The sequence below is a fragment of the Balaenoptera ricei genome, chromosome 5 (assembly GCF_028023285.1).
Source record: "Balaenoptera ricei isolate mBalRic1 chromosome 5, mBalRic1.hap2, whole genome shotgun sequence".
NCBI classification, from domain to species: Eukaryota; Metazoa; Chordata; class Mammalia; order Artiodactyla; family Balaenopteridae; genus Balaenoptera; species Balaenoptera ricei.
In genome coordinates, this window is record NC_082643.1 from 16627043 (window position 1) to 16652341 (window position 25299).

Genomic DNA, 25299 nt, shown 5'->3' on the forward strand with positions numbered 1-25299 from the left:
ACAGTGTAAAGAATGTTAACATACACTGCAGATAGAGTAAGGTCTGAAAAGATGGAAGAACTTCTAAAAGAAACTAAATAAAACATGAAAAATTTACAAATTTCTTCTCATTAGTTGCTTTGAAATTATCTGTATGTTTTTCTCTCTGTACCAGGGATACTAAGTTAAAGGTACACTTGGCATTAACCCAGTCAGTGATTTCTAGGACAGTTAATTTAGTTTCTACTCCTACCTTGAATAGATTCTAGGTATTATATAGGTTGGATAACTTGAAAACAGGAAAAAATCTTGAGGTTCTTTTAAGTACAAAGGAATACTTGTTATTTTGACTCTGACCACTCTTTCTGTCAGCACTGACACCACAGCACTTTATATATAATTAGAAATTTAAGCAATAATTATATTGTCACACATACATTTGTAATCAGAAAAAAAGGATAGAGATCTAAGTTAATTCCACAAAATAGCATGTTTATATTTTCCCAATTTTTAAATTCTGTCAAATCTGTTAGCAGTTATATAACAAAGCAATAATAAAAACTGGTTAAATTTATAACATGATGAAACAAACAAATAAAATACTTTAAAATACTTCTCAAATAGAATTTTTGAAATTAACTGATAAAAAAGGAATATAAATAGTTAAAATAAAACTATGAATGAGCCAAATATATTTAAAATAAAACTATTAATAAAATAAAACTATTTTAAACTATTAATAAAACAAATAATAGTTTTAACTTATTAAAATAAAACATAAAAATAAATAACTGGTGTACCTCTGATTGATGCAAAAATTAACATACAAAATATGATTAGTGGTACTTTGCCTATGTCTATCTGAAAACCTTCAAATAATTTAAAAGTCACAGTAAAATGGTTATTGGCTTGTGAGAAGGGGAGAAACTAGCACAATATCTGGACACATTAATAAAAGTTACTAGGAATTCCACTTCCACCATGATGTAGTAAAAGGAATCTCATTTACCCTCTTGCTTTAAAATACTAGACAAGTGGACAAAACAAAGAAATAAGTTGTCAGCCCCTAAGCTAGAGCTAACCCAAGAAAGTAATGTGTGAGAAAAAGAAATAAGTGAATGCTAGGATCCCTTCAGATTACAGGGTGAAGCCACAGTGCAGAGAGGGACAATCCAGAGGCCAGAAGTCTGCATATACTGAAGAGACAAAGTGGAGTGTTTGGGGAACACAAGAGGTCAAGATTTATGAAACAAAATACTAGAGAGATTTCTGGAGTTCTGTGGAGAGATCCCCTCAAGTTTTAGCTAAAGAATAAAAAATAATTAGTGAATTTTAAGAACTAGTAACAGGAACTATACCATATATCTTTCACATAGTGAAAGATGACTGAACAAAGCGAAGAGAGCATCAGTGAGCTTTGCGGCAATATCAAATGGAATAACATAAGTGCAGCTGGAGTACCACAAAGAGAAGGAAAAGAAATGGTACACAAAGAGCATGAAATATAAAAGAAAATGTTAAATTAGACTTTATGAAAATTTTAAAAATTTGCTCTGTGAAAGACACTCTTATGAGAATGAACAGACAAGCCACAGACTGAGAGAAAATATTTTAAAATTTTATATATAATAAATAACTTGCATTCAGGATATATAAAAGGACAAAGACTTAAGTAGGAGTCAGCATGTGTAGAAATCATAGGAAGCTAATTAGGCAAAGTGGTTACCTAACATTACATGTCTAATAGCTGTGGTGATTTTTGACAGGGCTATATTCTAGACTAAACTGCTCCTCCTTTTTCCACACCATAGGAAGACTCTTTTCCTTTCTCTCCTCTCTAGGAAAGGTCTCCTTGGTCCTAGCAGGGAACAAGGGCATCATTAAGCTCTGTAGGCTAGTCCTGCTGGATACTGCAAAATACTACTGCCCAACTATCCCTGTCTCCTTTCCATGTAATGGGTCTTAAGAAGGTAGACCCCCCTAATTAATCCTGTCGTCCAACTCTGCCTCTTCCTCCTTCATGTCTCATAACTCCCAAAATAACACTTGTGGAAACAAATGAAGAGAAATCAAACAGAGGCTGCTTATTCAGAACTTATATAAAGGGAGTCAGTCACCATCACTTGTATTTGACAGAAACTTAAAAGACAAAGAGTGAAGTGGGAAAGTCTTGTAGTAAAAAAGGAAGGCTTCAAGCATGCTCTGATTGGACATTGATGACATGGGGAAGCAGGGCATTGTATGTGATTGGTTTGGGAAACATATTTGCCTTCCTCTGGTTGGTTCTGAGTTGGAAGTGGGTGCCAAAAATAGGAAACTTGGCATTCACTAAGTCCTGAGCTGACTGCTGCAGAGGTGGAAGTAAGGGTTCTATTCTCACAGATACTCTAACTACTGTGCTTTTGTATATTCAATCTCTCACACTAAAGACTTTTCACCTTTGAACAACTCCTTGGAAACTCAGAGTGATTTCCTTAAAGTTTTGTAACCAGATGGTTAGTCAACTGAGAATCTACTGTATTGCAACCCAAGAGCTGCCTTGGGGTAGATGTATAACTTACCAAATAACAGACAAAAAAGAAGGGGGATTGTGACTATATTAATAATTATCTGTGGGAATATAATTGATCTTTTCAAGGACTATCTTTAATATACCTATGTTTTTAAGTTTAAAATTCATTTGAATTTGTTTCAGTAATGCAGAAAAAAATAAACTGAGATAAAACTATAGTTTCATTTGTGTGAGAGAAAAGAGTGAAGCACCTTTTAAAATAAAGTATGTAAAAATATCTAGAGAGTGCTGACATATAAATTCTAGATATTCTATTCTAGGTTGGAAAGTTAAAAAGAAAAAAAATAAAGGAGAAATATTATGAACAAAGTATGATCTTAGACTAGGTATAAATGAGTTAAAGGAATATGTGTGTCATATAAAATTTCAAAATGTCACTGACACTTTGAAAAGAAATTAGGAAACAATGAGGGTTTCCAAATGGTGTCAATACTAAGAATTAGCGAGCTTCTAGTGACAAGGATGCTAAAAAATTGTTTATTCAAATGTTATATGTTTAATTTAAAGGTTATATCAAAAAGAAGTTGACCATTAATTGGCATATGGTTGATTTTTAATTCAGACCTTTTAGTACACGGTCTCTCACATCTCTAATACTTTGGGCTTCCATTTTTCAGTTTACTCTAAGCTTCCATTTTTACAGATCTAAAAATGATATGATGACATGCATCTTAAAATAATTTGGGATTTCAATGAGAATTCATATGGAAGCATCTAACATAATTCCTGTGGTTTCTATACTCCTCCCCTGAATACCTCACAAGTGTTCAACTCCCCACTTCTCTATATCCCCCTTCCAACCAATGGGTGCTAACCAGCTCTCCTTAGTCTGGACCATTACAATAGCCATAAGCTCATCTCTCTTACTCCAGTTTCAATTCCAAATGACAGCCAAATTGTCCTTTTAAAGAATTCACATCCAATTTTTTCACTATTCTACTTAAAATCCTTTGGTGGTTAACTCTTTTTCCTTAAAATAAAGTCTAAAACTATTAATGAAGTCTGCAAGGCTCTACATGATCTAGCCCAGCCTACATTTTCTTGTTCTTTATGCTGCAGTGATACTGGACTTTTTCTTCAGAAGTGCTTTACTTTTATCTATCTTGAAGTGTTCACACCTGTTATTTCTAATGTCTGAACATTCTTTTTTTTCTCTTTTTGGTTCTAACTCTTGTTCAACTTTCAAAGTTAGACTTATCTGCCACTTCCCCAAAGAGCTTCCAAGACTTCTCGACAAGTATTAGTGTACCCACTATCTTTTTATATAATATTCTGTACTTCTCCTTCAGAAAATTGATCATACGCCTGACCGTTGTTTCAACTGACTTGCCCTTCCTAGCTTCCTTCTTATGCCAAAGGACATGAAATGTAATCCATTTTTACTAATTAATGAAAAATGACATTTTAAATCATCTGCTTATTGTGTTGCATTATTTTTCAAAAGGAAACTACCTGCAATTAGAAATATGGAAGTCACCAGTGACTTAAATTTCTGTACACTTCTCTTTAAAGATAAAGTAAGGCAACTCAAAATAATTATGTGTGTGTTCATGTATGTGTTTTCTCTCTGCTCATAATATGAAAACAGCCTGCTGAAAGATTTCACTTTAAACCCTCACAGAACAGACAAGGGAAGAATGACATGAGTTCTCATTTTTCAGACTTTTGCATAAAAGTCTTTAAATTCATTGACAGTAGCAATATCTTTCATTTCCCCTATCGAAAAGCAAAGTGCCATTTCTCAGTAAACAAGCTTTCAGAGAACTCATATGTCTAAGTATATTTGATAGATAAATGAATAACATCAAAACTAATGCTCTGCTTAATGCATGTACAACTTTTCCAGCATCCATTCATTTGTGTATGAATGCACCGTAAGTGTAGATGGTCTTCCAGTCAATTATACTTCAACTGAGCATGACATGAGCAGTATACACAAAAACAACCTCCTTGAGGAAGCAGTAATGGAGAGCAACAGGACAGATAATCATGAGGGATTGGAACATTGCCACATAAATCTACAGAGATGCTGACAAGATTTCAGCTTTAAGAATGACAAACCTTTCCTTCTATTCCTGCTGTGGGGTGAAAGACACTAGGCTAATGGACTCATTCTGCCAAAGCCATCATCCAGCCAAGGCATAATTTTCAAAAGAAATATTTCTTAATTGTTTTACATTCACCAAACTGTGCTTGATCTTAATCCATACTACTCTCATAGGATTTGAATAAATTCTAAAATAACAATTGTTGCTAATAATTTGGAGAACTTGTTTATACTTCACTGGAAATTTACAGCACTGTTTATAAAAATGTAGTCACAATTAGGTTAACTCTTCAGTTCAGGGAAAACTTATCAATATACCTGTAGTCCAATGAACACATGCAAATCACTGGATTTGTGTTCAGAATAAACCTACTTTTACTCAATTGTAAACAGTTAAAAATCTAATCCTGAATCGAGTTTATGAGGTGAGGAAAATCTGACAAGGAGCCAGTATTTTCTAGACTGTGCTATCAATTTACACATTTTATCTGATTAATTCATACAATTATAATGATGATTAGCCAGTTACGCAGCCAGTTCTGATCAGAGGTGTATTAAACGGATATGGGTAAGGAAAGAGCTCAAAGTCAAACAATTTAATTTTGACTTTTCAAAGTATTCGTGAATTACATACTTTGCCTTTTAAAAGGGTACAAAGCAAAATTGACATTAAAAATTATTTAATTGTAACACTTTGAACAACAGAATCCAAACTTGTATTTAACTGAAAACATAGTTCCAGTCACAAATTATTCATGAAGAATTGATCATAAAACCCGTAAAGACAGAAAGTAGGTCTCTCATGATGTAGGGCTAGGGGCAGGAATAGGGATCATTGTAAATGGGTACAAGGTTTCCTTTTTGGAATGTTAGAAATGCTTAAAAACAGATTTTGGTGATGTTAGCACAATCCTGTTAATGTAATAAAAATCACTGAATCTTACACTTAAAATGAATCAAATAGATCTCAATGAAGCTGTTAATAAAAAATCAGAGCATTTTAACAAAGGCAACTTGTCTTCTAAAGTCTTCTAAAGTAATGCATGCCATTACAAGAGCTCAGTGTGTGGCCACTGAGCTCTTGTAATGGCATGCATTACTTTTCAATCTCATGCCTGGTGGAGGTTTTCTGTGAATCTACAGGCATTGACAGGTTAATATAAAGTGGATTTAAATAAGAACACTTATGCTTCAGTACACTTGAAGAAGAGTGAGCAACACATTCCCTCATTTTTCAGAAGGTATTGAAAAGGTTTTTGATGATCTGATACTGAATAATGATGCCAAAATATGGAGGTTTTGTAAATCTTCAGGCTAATTTAAACTCTAGCCAATGCTGAAAAGCATCAATTCTGCACAATCTGTAGTATATAGAAGTATACTATATACCATATTCTGTGGTATATTCTATATATCATATATGTATGCATGCATATGGCATGTACATCTTTGGTATATATAATATTCTGTGGTATATTATATACCATATTCTGTGGTATATGAAAGTGTATTATATTCTGCTGTATATAAAAGTACTCCACATTTGCAAACAATTGAAAGCATCTGAGCCACAGGGTTTATCAGCAGTACAAAATCAACCCTTAATACGTAATTTAAATAAAAATAACAAATCATAATTTAACTTTTCAAAAATTTTATAAAATTGTTTAAACAACTGATATTATAAGAGAGAGCAATATTGACTAATTATAAAGCAGCGAGTGAAGTTTAAATATCTGATTAATAATCATCTTAAAGTAAATAGAATATTTAGAAATGTACAGAATCCTCAATGTAATAGTGCAAGTATTATTTTTCCCCTTAGAAGTGTTATGTTTTATCAAAGTAACACACGCACACACGCACACACACACAGCTTATAAACCCAGTGATAAACAGGGATTTATAAAGGAAAGCAACAGTCCCATTGCCCCACTGCTGCTGTTTCCACATCCACAACTTTTTTTTAACAATTGTCTGTAACTGTTATTCAGTTGCTTACTTTCAAAACTCCAGATTATATGCTTATGACATTGCATATTAATTCATTAACTGTGGATGTTATCTACTGACTTTTGCCATGACAAGGGAGGATTTAGCATTTCAAGACTATGGTAATAACATCTCTATTCTATTGACCTCATTGTGTTCATTGTTTTTGACCAGAATTTTTCATAAGACCTTGGGAAAAAGAGGAAAATCACATACTTTCAGTCTGTCTGACTGAGATGAAACCTGAAATACAAGTTTTCCTCTTTTCATAAAGCCTTGTTCATTTCATCAAGCCATCTATCTAATGTGCCTACCCTACTCTGTGATTCATCACTCTTTTGATGTCCTAGAGGAGTTCTTCAGTTAAGACTGACGCTAGCCTTCCCTTTCACATGTCTCCACATATCCAGCCTTCCCTTTCACATGTCTCCACATATCCAATCATAAATCTTACAGATTTTTCCTCCTTTAAGTCTCTTAATTTTCTGCTTATTAAGTTTATTTATCATCTATCTTACCTATCTAGTTCACATTTGTGCCATCTTAGTATAATAACAAATAAATTAAAACTAACTTTCCCCAAACATTTCTAATAATGCCTGGCAAAAATATGATATCACATAAATAGATACTTCACAAGAAGTATCACAAGAGCTCTTCACAAGAGCTTCATTCATTGACTGAATTTAATTAAACACCTGAAATCAAACAAGTGTGAATCATATAAATAATGTTTATCGAGAAATCAGTTGATCCCACATCCATTATCCTAAAAACAGATATAGGTCTTACAATATATAATTATAATTTTTTCAGTACAACACTAAATGTCCACATTTATCCCATTTTGTGGTGAGATGCCCCCTTCACCTCAGAATGGACGGGTGTTAACTGCGCTGTGTTCTGTTCTTGTCGACTAGTCATTTCCCAGTAAGTTCGAATGCATTAGAATAATTTAGGAGTAAAGTAAATCACAGCTGTAAGCCTTCAGAAAATGTTAGACTGCATTTAAATACCACACAGTCTTATTTGAAATGAACTTCTAGAATTACATCTTCCTTTTTTCCATTTAACATATACAATCAGTTATCAAAACACTTTACTAAGGGTACCAATAAGTATCACTAAGTGCCTAAATGAAGATGGGAAGAGAGAAAAAGAGTACTTAGAGAAAGTGGGCAGATTATTTGTGAAACTGCATTCCTACTTGTTACATTTGCATACAAATTGATCTGGAAATCCATCAGCTGACTCTGTTAATGAGGTCAAGAACAACATGCAGACTTAATCAAACCTTGCTGTGGCTTTTGTGGGTTAACTGTCTCTGGGGGTGAAAATTCCAAAATATGAAACGTTGCTTGCTATTGCATTTCCCTTCTGTCTAGAATAATTTCTACCGTAAGATCATAATTAAGTTTCATTTAGAAGTGCCCTCACTTTTCACTTTTACTCCAGAACTATTGATGTGTGTCATACTTGTCACTTTAATTGAACTTTGAGACATAACTGACATATGGTGGAATTTGGAATGACAGTATAACAGGAATGCATTATTTCAGAAGTTTGAGCAAAAAGCGTGAGTCTTTGAAATGAAATTCTTGCTAAGGAAATAGAGAGGAAACATGAATACATTAATTTTTTTCCTCACTTTTCTATATTTATTGTTTCTATGAATTTGTGTCACAGATATCCTTCATTTGAAGACACTATGTCAAATCATACTCTGTAATATGACAATTAATAAAAAATGATATTCAACAATTTTCCTATTAGGTAACATTTTAAAATCCTGCATTATGTAGTTCAAACAGTATTTAAGTGGTTTAGCACATACTTACATAATGTGCAATGGAGCTGGGTGAACAAAAAGCTCTGGTAAAGATGCCCCATACTGTGCATATTAGTTTTTCCTTTCTGAGCCTAACACTTTCCTGTCAGTGTCTTTTTGCCATACATTTTGATAATGAAACTTGCTACATTCTGTAACAAGCTTTCTTACTGTGGACAATAAAGTGAATACGTGATAAAATGTAATTTGTTCTTAGCAGTTCTGACAATTCTTTAAGCAAGGTGATATTGTTGAATAAGATATGGAAGACTAGATAAATTCATCCTTGGTCCATTTTACAGTATTTCTGATTTCTCCCTACTCAGAGGCTACTTTATGTTACTTTGTAAATATTAAGGTTCATATACTAGAATTTAAGCAAGCAGAAGGATATTATCTGAATCTGGTTATCCATAAAAACTAAATACTATTAATGTTTATGAACATTAAAATTAATTTTAAAAATTTTCTTAAATTTATATACATTCAAATTATGTTTCTAAACTTGATTGAGTAGCCAAGGACACCACTTTATCTCTTCGTTACTTCCACATTTCTCCCAAATTTCTTCTGGTTGAGTTACTAAAGATAAAGAAGGTGTCACATTATTTATAATAATGATTCTATAAGAAGTACTTGAAATTCATTTGGAAGAGACTAATAAAGTAACAGTGATGAAGATATCAATGCACTTTACAAACATCATCTATGTTTTCAATTCAACACTCTCTAAAGTCTTTCTTGAATTAAACTTCTCAAAGCTACAACTGCACTGAGACTTTTTTTGGTTTCATACGTCAGTACTAGAAAATAAAATATTTGTTGATGTGATAAGAGTTCGAATTGGAGTTTACATGAAATCATGTTACTAATATCCAAACAATAAGAAAGAAATAGGCACTTCTATGAGGCTATCCTGTTCAATAGCTATGTCACACTTAACGAACATAAATTGCCCATTAAATCTCAATCTGTGACAGATGTTATTACTCCATATTATGCTATCCTAGACTCATCGGAAGTATAACAGAATGTCACCTCAAAATATGACTGTAGGATTTCAGGACATGCCACCCTAAAATATGCTGCTTTGGTTATACTGATTATTTTGAGCTGTAGGCACTTGAAATCAGCAGATGCTGGGAGAGGCTTTTTCTGAACTTCCCTTATCTGTCTAAGGACAAATCCTCCAAAAGGAATTCAATTGCCATAAATCCCCTTCCTAGGAGTTTCATCAACCAGGGAATACAGACTCTAATCACAGGACAGGAAGCTAGAAGTCAACACCACAACCTGACAAACTGTCACAAACTACCATATCTCTTATCTTTTCTTGTAGGGGCCCATTCATCTTTCCTAAAAATAATTTACTCTCCCCTAGGAGGCCTACATCCTCCCTCCCCTTTCCCTATTAAGATGGTATGTAAGCTAAATTTAATCCACTACAGAGAGTTACTCATTTTCCCCTGGTTATCTCCCAAGTATAAATGAGGAATGTATGTTAATAAACTTGTTTTTCTCATTAACCTATCTTTTGTTACAGGGGTTTCAGCTAAGAACTCAGAAAGGTAGAGGGAAATTTATTTTTCCTCTCCTATACCTCCCTCAATTTGAATTTAACTGTTATGAGGAAAAGACAAACCACAATCTGGTTATGCATTCAAAGATTGATAAAGAATAGCCATGGCTACAATTCTGAATGAAGAGCTACATAAATGCTATTCAATACTATTGCCTATGGGAATGGTGCCTACTGCGGTTGTGCAGTGCACAACGGGCACAACCATAAGTGGCAGCCCGGAGCATGATGACATCATCTTTCTGGGGAGAATTTTACAGTTAGCTTTTCCAGATCATTCTCTGCCTTATGATTTTTCTCCAGGAGATTGACATTGATGAATGTCATTTTCAGGGTCTCATGCTTTTTAGCTTCCAAAGAAGGGCACTAGCAGGAGGTTGGAGTATCATGGTAGAGAAAGGTCAGGGTGCACATTTCCTCAGCTTTCTTTCCTTTGAGACTTTGTTTTATCAGTCATTCCGTTGTTCCTTCTGTTGGCACAGCTAGAGTCGCACAGTCCAATTCTCTGGAGGCTGGTAACACTCATCTTTGCCTTGACCATTCAAGCCTAGGAGAGCTAATACTTCCTGCTGTTATAAGCTTTTGGGTGATTTAATGTCTCTTCTTGGTTCCATTAAGCCTCTTATCGCTTCTATCAATAGTCCTTTCTTTCAATATTCTTCACCTAACATTTTGAATGTGCTATCTATTCCCTGATCTGACCTAGATTTTTTTTTTTTTTGACCTAGATTTTTATACATTATTTTAAACCCAGTATCTTGGAGAAATAATTTATAAAGAGACACTTCTCTAGAAAAGCATGTGATTGAGTAGCGTCTTTGTTAAATATTTTATCACAACAATGGCTACTTCTATGGAAAGTGTGATTTCCAGATAAATTATGAATCTGAGTCAGCAAGGACAACTACATGTTCTCCACTGTCTCTTTCTGTGTCCCTGGTAGAGCCATCTATTCAGTCACACTGTTCCTTCCAGCTGAGTTAGAATGTGACCTTACAATCTTTACCGGCAAAGTGCTCCCCATACAGTCTCTACCAATCAGTAGTCTGAGGTTTACAATTTCTTAGACTGCATTCACCCCATCAGTGTAAGCCAAGTCCATTTGCTTTTAAACCCAGTGCTTGCCCTCTTCAAAGGGAATGTTTGGGTCTGTTTTCATTGGTCACTGCGTTACAGTGACCTACATTGGTCACTGGTTACAAAGTATAACCAATTCTAGCCCTTAAATCTTCTTGCACAGGATCCTCTCATAATGCATTATGCTTTCTGCATTTACCCAAACCCTTTTCTTCACTTACCTTTCAAACTCTTCCACAGAGGCATCTGGATCTCTTTCTTCTTAACCAACACATCCTCTGAATCTTCAACCACATTTGTATTTGTTCTACCTTTCTGTTTTAACTGATATGCAGGTCTTCCTTGAAAACGTTCTTTTTTCTTTTCTTGAACTATCTCAAATGTTTGATATGTATATATTCTTATCCTCATCCTCATTAGGCCAGGTGTTAAGGATTTGCCCCTCTTAGATCCACATAGTCTCTTCCAGACTTTCCATATCATTACTTTCATCAAACTTGAGGAACTGCAGCTCACTCCATGCAACTCAGCAGCTCTCTTTTCTCACTGCAGACTGGCACCTGAATTTGAGCCACTTTCCCTCATTCACTGCAAAGTTTAGCACTTTGACTACGGTCTTCTACCACAAACACCAATATCTTGGATGACTTTAGCATCCACATAGAATACTCACCTTATACCAGGCATTTTAAAGAAGCAATATAGGTCAGGGGCAAAATTGTGGACTGTGTAAGCTGCCTGCCCACCTGTTTTCTGAAGCAGATAACTTTGATCCCAAGGCAAGTTACTAAACTGTTAGTGTTTTAACTTTCTCATCTGTAAGATAGGGTTGGTACAGTAACTCATTTTAGAATTGTTGGGAGAAAAAAACAGTAGAGAAAAAGAGTAGATAAACCAGTACCTGGTTTATAATAAGCCATCAATAAATATAAGCTATTATTATCATTAATCCCTTCCTCATCATCGATACCTGTGCAACAACACACACTCACAGCCTCTTCTTGAATGTCGTCATCACTCAAAATTGCTGAACCTGTATCACCATCTCAAGAATCACAACCTCAGATTACAACCTCCTTCCTTTCAACTCTCTTATTCCATGATGACCCTATGGTTTCATTCACCTTTATGGAGACTTTCAGTGACTGACCCCATTATTTCAGCTGAATTCTCAGGAAACAGACCTTTTATTCAATGCTAAACACATCTGGATTAGATTCCTAGGAGCATTATTTTAAGAACATTCTTGCCATTGTCCCAAGTTACCTTAATTTTTCATCTCTTTTATAACACTTGCCTGGGCAAAAAACACATCTTGGAACAAAACCAAACACCTACTCTAGCCAGCCCTGCTTCCAAGAAGCTGAGGATGGGTAGCTATAATTATAAAAGAGGTAGATTGGGTCAACTGTTAACTAATAATCATCAAGTTCCTTTAGGTCCTTCAAATGACTTTGCATATTAACTTATCAAAAAAAAAAAAGAAAAGAAAAAAAGAAATCTTATCATAGAGGCTCCCTTCAGAACTACTAAAATTACCTTTTCTCCTCCCCTGCTGCTGCTGGGAGGAGCAGCTCAAGGTGCCTGAAGCCAATTTCTGTGGGTGCTGTGGAACTACCTTCATTCCTTTTCAGGACCCTTATACCACCAACTATTCCTCTACTCTTGTTTTGCAAACTCTTCCTCTCCCTTGAGTCTTTCCATCAGCCTTTAAACACATCCAGTCTCTTGGACCCCACCAGCACCCTCATTTACAGTCCTCTATCTCTCTTTTCAAACAACCAAACTCTTTGAAAAAGTGGTTAAATATGTGTTAGAGATTTTTGTACATTCTATAGTATATTGCCTGTGTGCACTTTCTGACAATGTTCCATGGTCATATTCATCATTTTTTTGACTTAAAGTGGTTTTAAAGTTTTTAGAATATTTTATTTGATCTTCTTGCTATTGGTCCCTCATCTCTATGGCCATGTTTGGAAACTGGTAACTTCTTCCACACCCCACTTGCTTGATCCCCCATCAGCCATCCACATTTGAATGCTCCTTTGCTGTTGAAACAGTCTCCTTTTTTTGAAGCCATGATGTGACACTGTCTTGCTTTCCTCCCATCTCTATAACTAGTCCTTTCAGACACCTTTATGCTTCCCCTCTTCTGTTGAGTCATTCATTTTAGGAATCCCTTAAAGCTGTTATATATTCTATTTTTAACTCAGGATATATTCTCTCATGAGGCCACTTCATCCATAACTGGCCCTTCAATTATGACTTCTAACCAGATGGTCACAAATTTACCTGAGGGGCAGATTTTACATTTTTGCAACAATCTCAAATTCTAAAAATTGAGAGAGAGGTATTTCATAATATATTGTGATAAAAATTTAAAAGCTCAAAACAGGATGCTACTTTTAAAAATAAACAGACTGTGTTGCAATGGTGGCATACTCCAAAGTGACACACTGAGTAAGGAATGAATAAGGAGACACATTCTTTTGAAAATGAGCACAAAAAGCAGTGGACTCAAACAAACATTTGTTGCAAAAGAGACTCAAAGATTATAAAACTGGATGCTCATTGGTTTCACTCTTAAGCAATGGTATATGCCCTTGCTTAGTCATCTCATTTAACTTCATATACAATTTACCGTTCCTCTTCAGTTCTATTTTCACTAAAAATAGAAAGTAGAATCACCAAGAATACAGAAAAAAGTGATGATTATTTACTGAATACCTTTGGCTCAGTGAAATGAGTTGAGTGTTAGTGGGATGGGGAGAAGGCACACTGCAATGTTTGCTGAAGACCAGGTTTCAGGCAGACCAATAAAAGTTGGATGACCCCTTTTTACCACATAGTGTATTCTTTAGTGTGTTCTATAAATTCAGCATTTTTGTGGAAAAAGTGATATTTAAAGATGATACAAGTAACTATAATTTCCATTTGTGTATAGGACTATGTTTGGAAAACAAGTCATATAAGCACAGTAATTTCTAATCTCTAAAGAATACTCTTTCCTTTGCAGTTGCTACCTAACTGAAGAGCTGAATTAGGTCTGCTGTTCTTCATTTCATAGTTTCTCTGCTGCCTGTACCTAAAGGATCTGAGCATTTCTTACTCCTGTACTCAGGCTACTTCTGGCATGCAACCCTTGCTTGGCTCACCAAAAGGAAACCCCTGCTGTCTTCCTTTCTGTCAATACAACCAACCCAACTCTGACTTAATATTGATAGTCTGCTATACAATTCACACCCTTGCTGCTTAAAGATAAGTTCTACACAAATGTATGGACACCAAGAGGGGAGAGTTGGGGGGGTGGTGGGTGGTGGTGTGATGAATTGGGAAATTGGGATTGACATGTATACACTGATGTGTATAAAATATATAACTAATAAGAACCTGTTATATAAAAAATAAATAAAATTTAAAAAAAAACAGCACAAAAGAAAAATAAATGATAAGTTCTACAAACATGCTCTCATCATTGCCTTATTGCTCTGCCTAATCTTCCCAGTGTTAGCTTAGCAGTCACTACTTTGAGAAATCTTCCTTGAACTTCTAAAATTGGTTAAGATTCTCTCTCTCTCTCTCTATTGAGGTCAAATTGACATACAACATTATATTAGTTTCAATTGTACAACATATGCTTTGATATTTGTATACACTGTGAACTGATCATCACAATAAGCCTAGTAAACAAATGTAATCTACATAGTTACAATTTTTTTCTTTTTTTTCTTGGGATGAGAACTTTTAAGATCTACTGTCTTGGCAAATTTCAAATATGCAATACAGTGTCATTAACTATAGTCACCATGCTTGGACTTCCCTGGTGGCGCAGTGGTTAAGAATCTGCCTGCCAATGCAAGGGACATGGGTTCAATCCCTGGTCCGGGAAGATCCCACATGCCGAGGAGCAACTATGCCGGTGCGCCACAACTACTGAGCCTGTGCTCTAGAGCCTGCGTGCTGCAACTACTGAAGCCTGCGTGCCTAGAGCCCGTGCTCTGCAACAAGAGAAGGCACTGCAATGAGAAGCCCGCACATTGAAACAAAGAGTAGCCCCTGCTCACCGCAACTAGAGAAAGCCCGCGCGCAGCAACGAAGACCCAATGCAACCAAAAATTTTTTAAAAATTAAAATAGGGGCTTCCCTGGTGGCGCAGTGGTTGAGAATCTGCCTGCTAATGCAGGGGACACGGGTTCGAGCCCTGGTCTGGGAGGATCCCACATGCCGCGGAGCAGCTGGGCCCGTGAGCCACAACTACTGAGCCTGCGCGTCTGGAGTCTGTGCCCCGCGACGGGAGGGGCCGCGATGGTGAAAGGCCCGCGCACCGCGATGAAGAGCGGTCCCTGCACCGCGATGAAGAGTGGCCCCCGCTTGCCTCAACTAGAGAAAGCCCTCGCATGAACCGAAGACCCAACACAGCCAAAAATAAAATAAAATAAATAAAGTAGCTATAAAAATTAAAATAAAAAAAAAACTATAGTCACCATGCTATACATTACACTCTTTCTCTCTTTTATGCATGCACCCTCTCCCTACACACACACACACACACACACACACACACACACACTAACATATACCTGAGTCCCATCAGGCCTGACCTATGGGGTAGGGTTAGGGGCTCCAATAGTAACCCCCACTGTTCTACTATCATAGCAAATCACAAAATCACATTATCATGTAAAGGCTAATTGTCCATCACTCTACTAAAACTGCAAGTTCCGTGAACTCAAAACTCTAACTTCCTTACACTGGAATTACCAGTGCCTTCTCAATTTATACATTTTTTCACTACACATTTGAATCTCAGGGGTTTTTTTTAAAGGTGAAAGAATAATTTCCTTTTCAAACAGAAATAATAGCCAAAATTTTAATTGTTTGGTGGAAAGAACTTTTATCTTTTCAGTACAGTTTTACTCACATTAAATCACAGCTAATAATACAGTACAATGAACATAATGTGAAGATTGGACTAAAACTCCAAAGATCTAAGACTTGGACTACCCTACGGTTTTAATCCTGATTAGTTAACTGTGTGACCCTGACTGATTCTCTTTAATTCTTCTGGACTTGAATTTTCTACTGAAAATTGAGTAAGGTTGAAGTAGACTAGTGGTTATTACTGGTGCTGTATTAATTTCCTGAGGATGGTAACACCTTACCAAAAACTTGGTGTCTTAAAAGAACAGAAATTCATTCTTTTATAATTCTAAAGGCCAGAATTTCTAAATCAGCATCATTGGGCCAAAATAAGGTGTCAGCAGGGCCTCACTCCATTTGGAGGCTCTAGGGGAGAATCTGTTCCTTGTGTCTTCTGGTTGCTGGTGGGTACCAGCATTACTTGATTTTTGGCTGTATTACTCCAGTCTTCAAGACCAGCATTTTCAAATTTCTCTCTGCTCCATATTCATGTCACCTTCTCCTCTGTGAGTCAAATCTCCCTCTGCCTCTCTCTTATAAGGATACATGTGATATATTTAGGGTCAACCTGGATACTCCAGGATAATTTACCCAACTCAAGATTTTAATTTAATCACATCTGAAAAGAACCTTTTTCCAAATAAAGTACCTTTTATAGGTTCCAGGGATTTGGACCTGATATCATTGGAGGTGCGGCATTTTTAGTCTCTTGCAGTAGGATTATTTATTATTGCTGCTGCAACTACTGCTGCTACTACTATCCCTATGAATCTGGGTGGAATGGTGACCAATAGAGTGCAATAGAAATAATGCTATATGATTTTCAAGGCTTTGTCAAAGGAAGCCTTGAAGCTTCCTCCCTGGTATCTCTGAACTTTTGGTCTCAAGAAGTTCTCTCTAGGGAATGCTTCCTGGCAGAACCCAGCCACCACACTGTGAGCTACACAAAAAGGTCATATGCAGGTGCTCTCATTGGCAGCTTCATCTATCCCAGGCTTTAAGTCATCCCATCACAGATGCCAGCCATGTGACTGAAGAAACCCTCAGGTAATTCTAGACTCTAGTCTTTTGAGTCAGTCCCAGATGCTGAGTCTTCCCAAGTGAGGCCTCAGATGTAGAGGAGCTGAAACAAGTCATATTTGCAATGTCCTTTAGGAATTCTTTACCTTGAGAATCCAGTTCAGGTCCGAAGGCCTGAGAACCAGAAGCACAGAGGGCAAGAAAAGCTTTTAAGCAATCAGGCAGGAAGGGTTGAATTCTTTCTTCCTTCAAATTTTTTTCTTTTCAGGCCCTCAGCTAATTAGATGATGCCCACCCACACTGGGCAGGGCAAACTGCTCTACTGAGTCCATTCATTGAAATACTAATTTTACCCAGAAACACTCTTACAGACACATACAGAAATAATGTTTAGCCAAATAGCAGGGTACCCTGTGATCCAGTCATCTTGGAACATAAAATGAACCATCACATAAGTTTAGGATTGTTTCTTATTCAACCCTACATAACCAAAACAGATAATAATAACAAGAGCAATAGTAAGCATTTATTTTGTGCTGTTAGGGACTGTTCTAATTGTGTTGAATTTATTTAATCCTCACAGTATACCTATGAAATACATGTAATTCTCATTTTCATTTAAAGTTGGGAATAATAAGGCACAGGGAGATTAAGTAATTCAACCAAAATTATTAAGACAATATACTTAAATTTTTTTTTCTCTTTTTGTTTCTCAAAATAAAAAACAGCTAAATGTTTCATAATCTTATTGTTTAAATATTGACTCTGTTGGTTAAGAGAATTCTATATATAAGATTTTCTTCGTACTTACAAGAAAATTATAATATCATATGCTGCCTATTGATATTTTTTCCATAATTAAACTTGCCTAAAGGCTTCTGTATATTTTAAGGAGCTGAGACTACATCATTGTTACATTGTTTAAATTGCCAAAATAAGGGTTTGTGTTTCTAACCTTTACTTCTTTTGTTCATAGATTAAGTGTTCCTTTGACATGTTAATAATCTGCAAGAAAACTAGTTAGGTAAACAAGTCATTTGACTTCACATTCCAAAAATGCAGCTGACTAGGTAAACTGCAGACATTCCAAACACTAACATTTAAGAAAACTATTCACAACACATTCACATATTGAAAGCTGAGATTGGAATTTTTAAAAAAATAAATAAATCACCAGGTGCAGGAAATACAGAAGGAACTGAAAATAAAAGCACAAGGGCTCATATGCAACTTTTGGCAAAAAAATGGGGAGGGGGTTGGCGAAGTAGAGGTGGTTTCCACATTAGTCCATTAGCTTTGTCACATGGGGGCAGGAGGTAAGACCTTAACCTGTGAAATGCAGGGAGTTGACCTGAGAAGCCTAGACATAAAATGGAGACATTTAAAGAGCTGTTAAACTACTAAATGTATAATCTGAGAATAGATAATCTGTCCAATGGGACAAATAAGTGAAAAAGGAAACTTGTCTGTCTCTCATAGGATCCAAGTGGAAAAAATAAAGTCAGTGAGAATTCATAACCTTGCCCTGTACCTTATAAAGTTTTTGTGTGAAGTGACCAGTAGTTCCAAAACTTCCAAACTAGTTCCAAAGACCATAAAAGTTGGTCCTGCACTACTGATAGCCCTGAAGTGCCTGGTAAAGTCAAACACAAATTGCTCAGGTCACAGGATAACTATTGATAAATCCCACTGAAGAAGAGCTTCACAAAGGAAACTAATGAGGGAAACCAACACCTAGAGTGAGAATCAAGAGGGATAGTAATCCTCAGACATTTGCATAATTAAAAAGCATTTAAATAATACAAAGGAAGTATACTAAAAAACATTAAAGACATATAATAATGAATTGATATCCTTGTAAGATAAAATAATAAAATATGAAAAACATGCTAGATATTTTTAACAAAGTACCAAAACTCTTAGAAGAAAAGAATATCATCATTGAAATAAGATATGCACAATAAACTAGTTAAATTACTAGGAAAATAAACTGCAAGATAAAACCGAGGCAATTACCTGAAATGTACAGATGTAAAGAATTCAAAATTATGATGGAGAAATTAAGAAACATGGTGAATAAAGTGAGAAGTTTAAAAACAGAAACTCCTATAGGAATTCCAAAAGCCGATACCATTGGGAGTTGGAGAGTGGTAATATTTGAAGAAATGTCGGCTGAAAAATGTCCAGAATTCTTGAATGACTTCGATCTTTGAGTCTCTCTATAGTTTAGGACTTGGGAATGGGGGTAGATGTATTCAGAAAAGAGATATACTCAAAGTCCTATGGGGAAGAAAGATGACCTAAAAGTTTTGCATTTGTATGCTGGTATAAAAATAGTAATAAAAAGCATAAAGAAACTAGTCAGGATGGTCCTGAGGTAGATCATGGTAGCTGTATAAGACAGAGTGGACTGCATTGCATGGGAAGATTTCCGGGGCTCCCGCTGACAGAAGTTGTATGGCTGGATGAGACTGACTGCACTGAGGTTTCTGACTTCTACAGTGGAGGGTTGGAGGCTGGCAAAGGGCGGTCTTACCCAGATCAGCTGACAACCAGGACTATTTGTTTACCTTTGGTGATGGAAACAGCCAGCAAAATTTATAAAAATCTACAATAATTAAGAAAATGTGGCATTGGCATAGAGTTGGAAACAGAGAAAAATGAACAAAGAAGTCTCAAAAATAGACCAATGTAGACACATGGGGACATTACATGGGATAGAGAGAGCAATGCAAATCAGTGAGGGAAGACTGGGTGAACTAAATACTCATAAAAGGAAAAATAATTAAGATACCTCTGCCATATGGTACGCAAAAATAAATTTCAAATGAATTAAAGACGTGAATGTGAAAAAAAGAAAATATTTTAAAATAAAGCATAAGAAAATCATAGGAGTCATAGGATTTTACCCATTATTTAAAATACACAAATCCATTATGGATCAAAAAGAAAAATAAACTCTTAGAAAACTATAAGATCAACTTGTGATATGTTGCTTCATTAGATTTAAGCCAACTAGCAAAATATATTTGTGCTTAAGTAGTCGTGATTATTTTCTAAACACCCACCCTCAAATGAAAAAGGGAGTATCTTTATTACATCAGTGTAGGGAAATATTTCTTAAGCAAAGCTAATAGGAAAAAGAAAGTAGAAATTAAAGAACACTTACAAATCAATAAGAAAGGAAAGATGAAGCATTGGAAAAATGGCAAAAAATATGAACAGATTTATTCCTACCAGAAATGGGGGAAATACAAATTAGAACATTTATATGTCATTTCATAGATATCATATTGACCAAAATCAATGTCTGATAGCACTTTGCTGATGAGAGTTAAATTGCTACAATTTTGAAACTAATTTGGCAATATCAAGAAAAGTTGATTATGCACATATCCTTTGACCCAGAAAATAAACTCTTCTGTATCTTCCTGTGAATAAAAAGACAAAATGAATGCTAATTATGGCTGTCTCATTTTAAATAGGAAACTGAAAATAACTCTCTCTAATATAATGTAAAATTACAAAATAGTGCAAATAAGTGAATATATATATATCACTATAAAGATTTTATAATTTATAAGGTCAAATGAGTGAGAATACATGCAGTAAGAAACTATATAATGTTGCAAAATATACATTTTAAAATGTTAATATTATAATGATAAATATATAGTATAAGTTCTAATATATAAATGTAAATGGAATATGTCAACCTTGGGCATCTCCTTATCTCTGGGAAATGAAAAGTTGAGAGAAAGGGCAAGGTAGCTTATTTACATCTGTATCATTTTAGCTCTCCTTTTAATTAGATTTTTAGAAGCAAAGATGCTAACATTTATTTAGTTTTAATGGTGGATACATGTGTGTCTATTTTCTTATTGTCGTTCATTTCAATATATATGATATTCCTTATTATTTTAAATAAAATAACTTTTTAGAGAAAAAATATTAAAAACATTTGGTTAGAAACAAAACCGCAATTCAAAAATAGTTTGCAATTGTGACTGAACTATAGTATAAATTAGGTAAGGCACATATTAACATAAAATTAGTAATTTCCCTAGGCAATGATCAGTAATGTTTCAAGCTAGGGCTACATAGTATATTACTGGAATACTTAAGTAACTTAATGCTAGGTTGGTGATACATGAAGTAATTTCTTCTTTGTATACAAAACACACACAAGAAAACATAACATCTTACTCCAGTACAAGGATTATTTTCCAGAATGATACAATATTTGGCATAAAATGTTGCACTGGCAAACAGTGCCCAAGTAATTGTAATATACACATAAGATAAAGTGGCTGGTGTATTTAAGTGGCTTTAATGCATAACTATCTTTCTTCCAGAACAACCCCACAATGTGAATACATCTGTGGGCCCTGTTAGGTGAAGTTCATAGCATGAAGCCTACTTTTGCAATGACTGGGGTGGCAGCACACAGAAGGGGGCCTCCCTCCAGTGGGCCTCTCTCCAGGGTTCTATGGAAAGAGTACAAGATACTTAAAGGACGCTACGTAAAGTGATTAAAGTCCCCTCTCTTTTCCACCACCATAGGTAGGAGGCAGCATGTCCACTCTCCTTCCCAGTCTGACTCTGCTTGTTATTTTATCTGATCGGAATCCAGGACCACCTCCTGGTGCCACATTTCACCAGAAGGTATACTGCCCATGCCTCAAGGCAGAAGTTCAGCTTCCTCCTCTCTCCTGGGTTCCATACTGCCTCGTGTGGAGCACAGCGAGGCAGGCTGTCTTCTCTTTTCTTTAATCAATGCTAGATTAGTCAGTGCACCACTCTGAGGACAGGCCAATTTCCTCTTTCCTCACAGACAGGTTTAACTTGTTAGTACCAAGATTTAGAATCAAGGAAGAAGTATAAAATTGTACCAGAGTTCAAGATGAAGCCATGCAATCCAGTTTAGCTTATGCCAACGAGCCCTGCATTTCTGATTTGGGTTGACCCAAATAATCATAAAGTATACTTCAATTCCCATTCAGCTATGCACAGGGCTCCCTTAGGGACCCCTCAGGGAAAGAAGGATGATTGAGAGGGAATATTCTATATCCCTGGCAGAAAAATACTTTAACACCATTAAAATATTGCTAATATTTTCTGCATACCCCATATGAGTAAGCTCCTAGTCATTATGCAGGAAAATGTGAGTACTACAGATTTTAATATAGACACCAAAAATCTTCAAATGAAAACTCCCTACAGAAGAAAGTCTCTAGAAAAGCTTATATATTAACAACAAATTTACATACACTGAGTTATCTTTAATAATTCGCAAAACAGTGTTCTTTGTTTTGTATGTTCAATTTTTTTATTGATTGTTTTTATTTTTCCCCCAGGAAGCCCAACTAACTGGAGTAGGAATTATTTTCAAATAGGACTATTTATTGTTTGTTTGTTATGCTTCTTTTCAATTAGACCAACATGATCTGCTAATTAAATTCTCTTGGAAAACAAAGCTTACATTATTAGGATATATATTTCCACAAATGGTTTTACCATCTCTACCACTTATAAAATTATTAAGAAGTTTTTCAAAACTCATCAGCAGTACTGGGAAGTATTAGGCTTTCTATACATGCACATTCTTTGGAGAATTTATGAAATGATAAATAGGTTTATGTTTGTTTCTTTGTTTCCCATGTAGCAAATCCAAAACCACTGAATACGTAAAGAGTCATTTTCTTACAGACATAAGGAGTTGTGTAAATATTTTCTGTCTGATCCTGGAGCAGGAAAATGGATGGCGCGCTAATCATAACAGAATAGAGCAGGCTGGGAGGGTCAGACTGTGGAATTTGTCCCAGGGGTGGGTCACACACAGGACACAGACACTGCAACAGGTGCCAGGAAGAAGTCTAGCCACGCTTCTAAAACATGATATGGAAGAGATACATCATAGATAGTAATGATAGTAATACAATTCCACATAGATTTTGCCTCAGAGAGCTCCAACATGGACACAGTATTTTTCAAACAGGCAAGTAGAGAACAGCCATAAGGAATCCAGAAACAAATGTTATTTAGAAGATCATACCAGTAATCAGGAAATCAACATCAGGGAAGTCTTCAGTGATGAAGAAAAGGGAACTAATCCACATAAGGAGTGCCAGGCACCAGAGTGGAAAGTTACACACATTGATCCATTTAATCCTCAATAATCTCAAATTTTTTTCATTTCATGAAAAAGAAAACTGTGGACCAGATAGGTTAATTATAGCTGGTACCTGGTATTCAAATCTTGTCTGACTCCAAATCCTTAACCCACTGAAAATGAAAAGCATGTTGTATTTAATTAGCATATGGATCAACAAATCACCACCAGGCTGGGCAGTTTGGGATGAATAAATATGAATTGTTTCAAATAACATGAGTATCGAAATGTTCAAGGGTCTCGCTATTATTCTGTCATTAATTATTTTTTAATATCTTTATTGGAGTATAATTGCTTTACATTGTTGTGTTAGTTGCTGCTGTATAACAAAGTGAATCAGCTATACATATACATATATCCCCATATCCCCTCCCTCTGCGTCTCCCTCCCACCCTCCTTATCCCACCCCTCTAGGTTGTCACAAAGCACCGAGCTGATCTCCCTGTGCTATGTGGCTGCTTCCCACTAGCTATCTATTCTACATTTGGTAGAGTATATATGTCCATGCCACTCTCTCACTTCGTCCCAGCTTACCCTACCCCCTCACCATGTCCTCAAGTCCATCCTCTACCTCTGCGCCTTTATTCCTGTCCTGCTCCTAGGGTCTTCAGAACCTTTTTTTTTAAAAATATATATTCCATATATATGTGTTAGCATACAGTATTTGTTTTTCTCTTTCTGACTTAACTTCACTCTGTATGACAGACTCTAGGTCCATCTACCTCACTAAAAATAACTCAATTTCATTTCTTTTTATGGATGAGTAATATCCATTGTATATATGTGCCACATCTTCTTTATCCATTCATCTGTCAATGGACACTTAGGTTGCTTCCATGTCCCGGCTATTGTAAATAGTGCTGCAATGAACATTGTGGTACATGACTCTTTTTGAATTATGGTTTTCTCAGGTTACATGCCCAGTAGTGGGATTGCTGGGTTGTAAGGTAGTTCTATTTTTAGTTTTTTAAGGAACCTACATACTGTTCTCCATAGTGGCTGCATCAATTTACATTCCCAAAAACTGCAAGAGGGTTCCCTTTTCTCCACACCCTCTCCAGCATTTACTGTTTGTAGATTTTTTGATGATGGCCATTCTGACCAGTGTGAGGCGATACCTAATTGCAGTTTCGATTTACATTTCTCTAATGATTAGAGATGTTGAGCATCCTTTCATGTGTTTGTTGTCAATCTGTATATCTTCTTTGGAGAAATGTCTATTTAGGTCTTTGGCACATTTTTGGATTGGGTTTTTTTTTTTTTTTTGATATTGCGTTGCATGAGCTGCTTGTAAATTTTAGAGATGAATCCTTTGTCAGTTGCTTCATTTGCAACTATTTTCTCTCATTCTGAGGGTTGTCTTTTCATCTTGTTTATGGTTTCCTTTGCTGTGCAAAAGCTTTTAAGTTTCATTAGGTCCCATTTGTTTATTTTTGTTTTCTTTTCCGTTTCTCTAGGAGGTGGGTCAAAAAGGATCTTGCTGTGATTTATGTCATAGAGGGTTCTGCCTACGTTTTCCCCTAAGAGTTTGATAGTGTCTGGCCTTACATTTAGGTCTTTAATCCATTTTCAGTTTATTTTTGTGTATGGTGTTAGGGAGTGTTCTAATTTCATTCTTTTACATGTAGCTGTCCAGTTTTCCCAGCACCACTTATTGAAGAGGCTGTCTTTTCTCCATGGTATATTCTTGCCTCCCTTATCAAAGATAAAGTGACCATATGTGCGTGGGTTTTTCTGTGGGCTCTCTATCCTGTTCCATTGATATATATTGCTGTTTTTGTGCCAGTACCATACTGTGTTGATTACTGTAACTTTGTAGTACAGTCTGAAGTCAGGGAGCCTGATTCCTCCAGCTCCGTGTTTCTTTCTCAAGATTGCTTTGGTTATTTGGGGTCTTTTATGTTTCCATACAAATTTTCAATTTTTTTGCCCTAGTTCTGTGAAAAATGCCACTGGTAGTTTGATAGGGATTGCATTGAATCTATAGATTGCTTTGGGTAGTATAGTCATTTTCACAATATTAATTCTTCCAATCCAAGAACATGCTCTATCTCTCCATCTGTTTGTATCACCTTTAATTTCTTTCATCAGTGTCATATAGTTTTCTGCATAC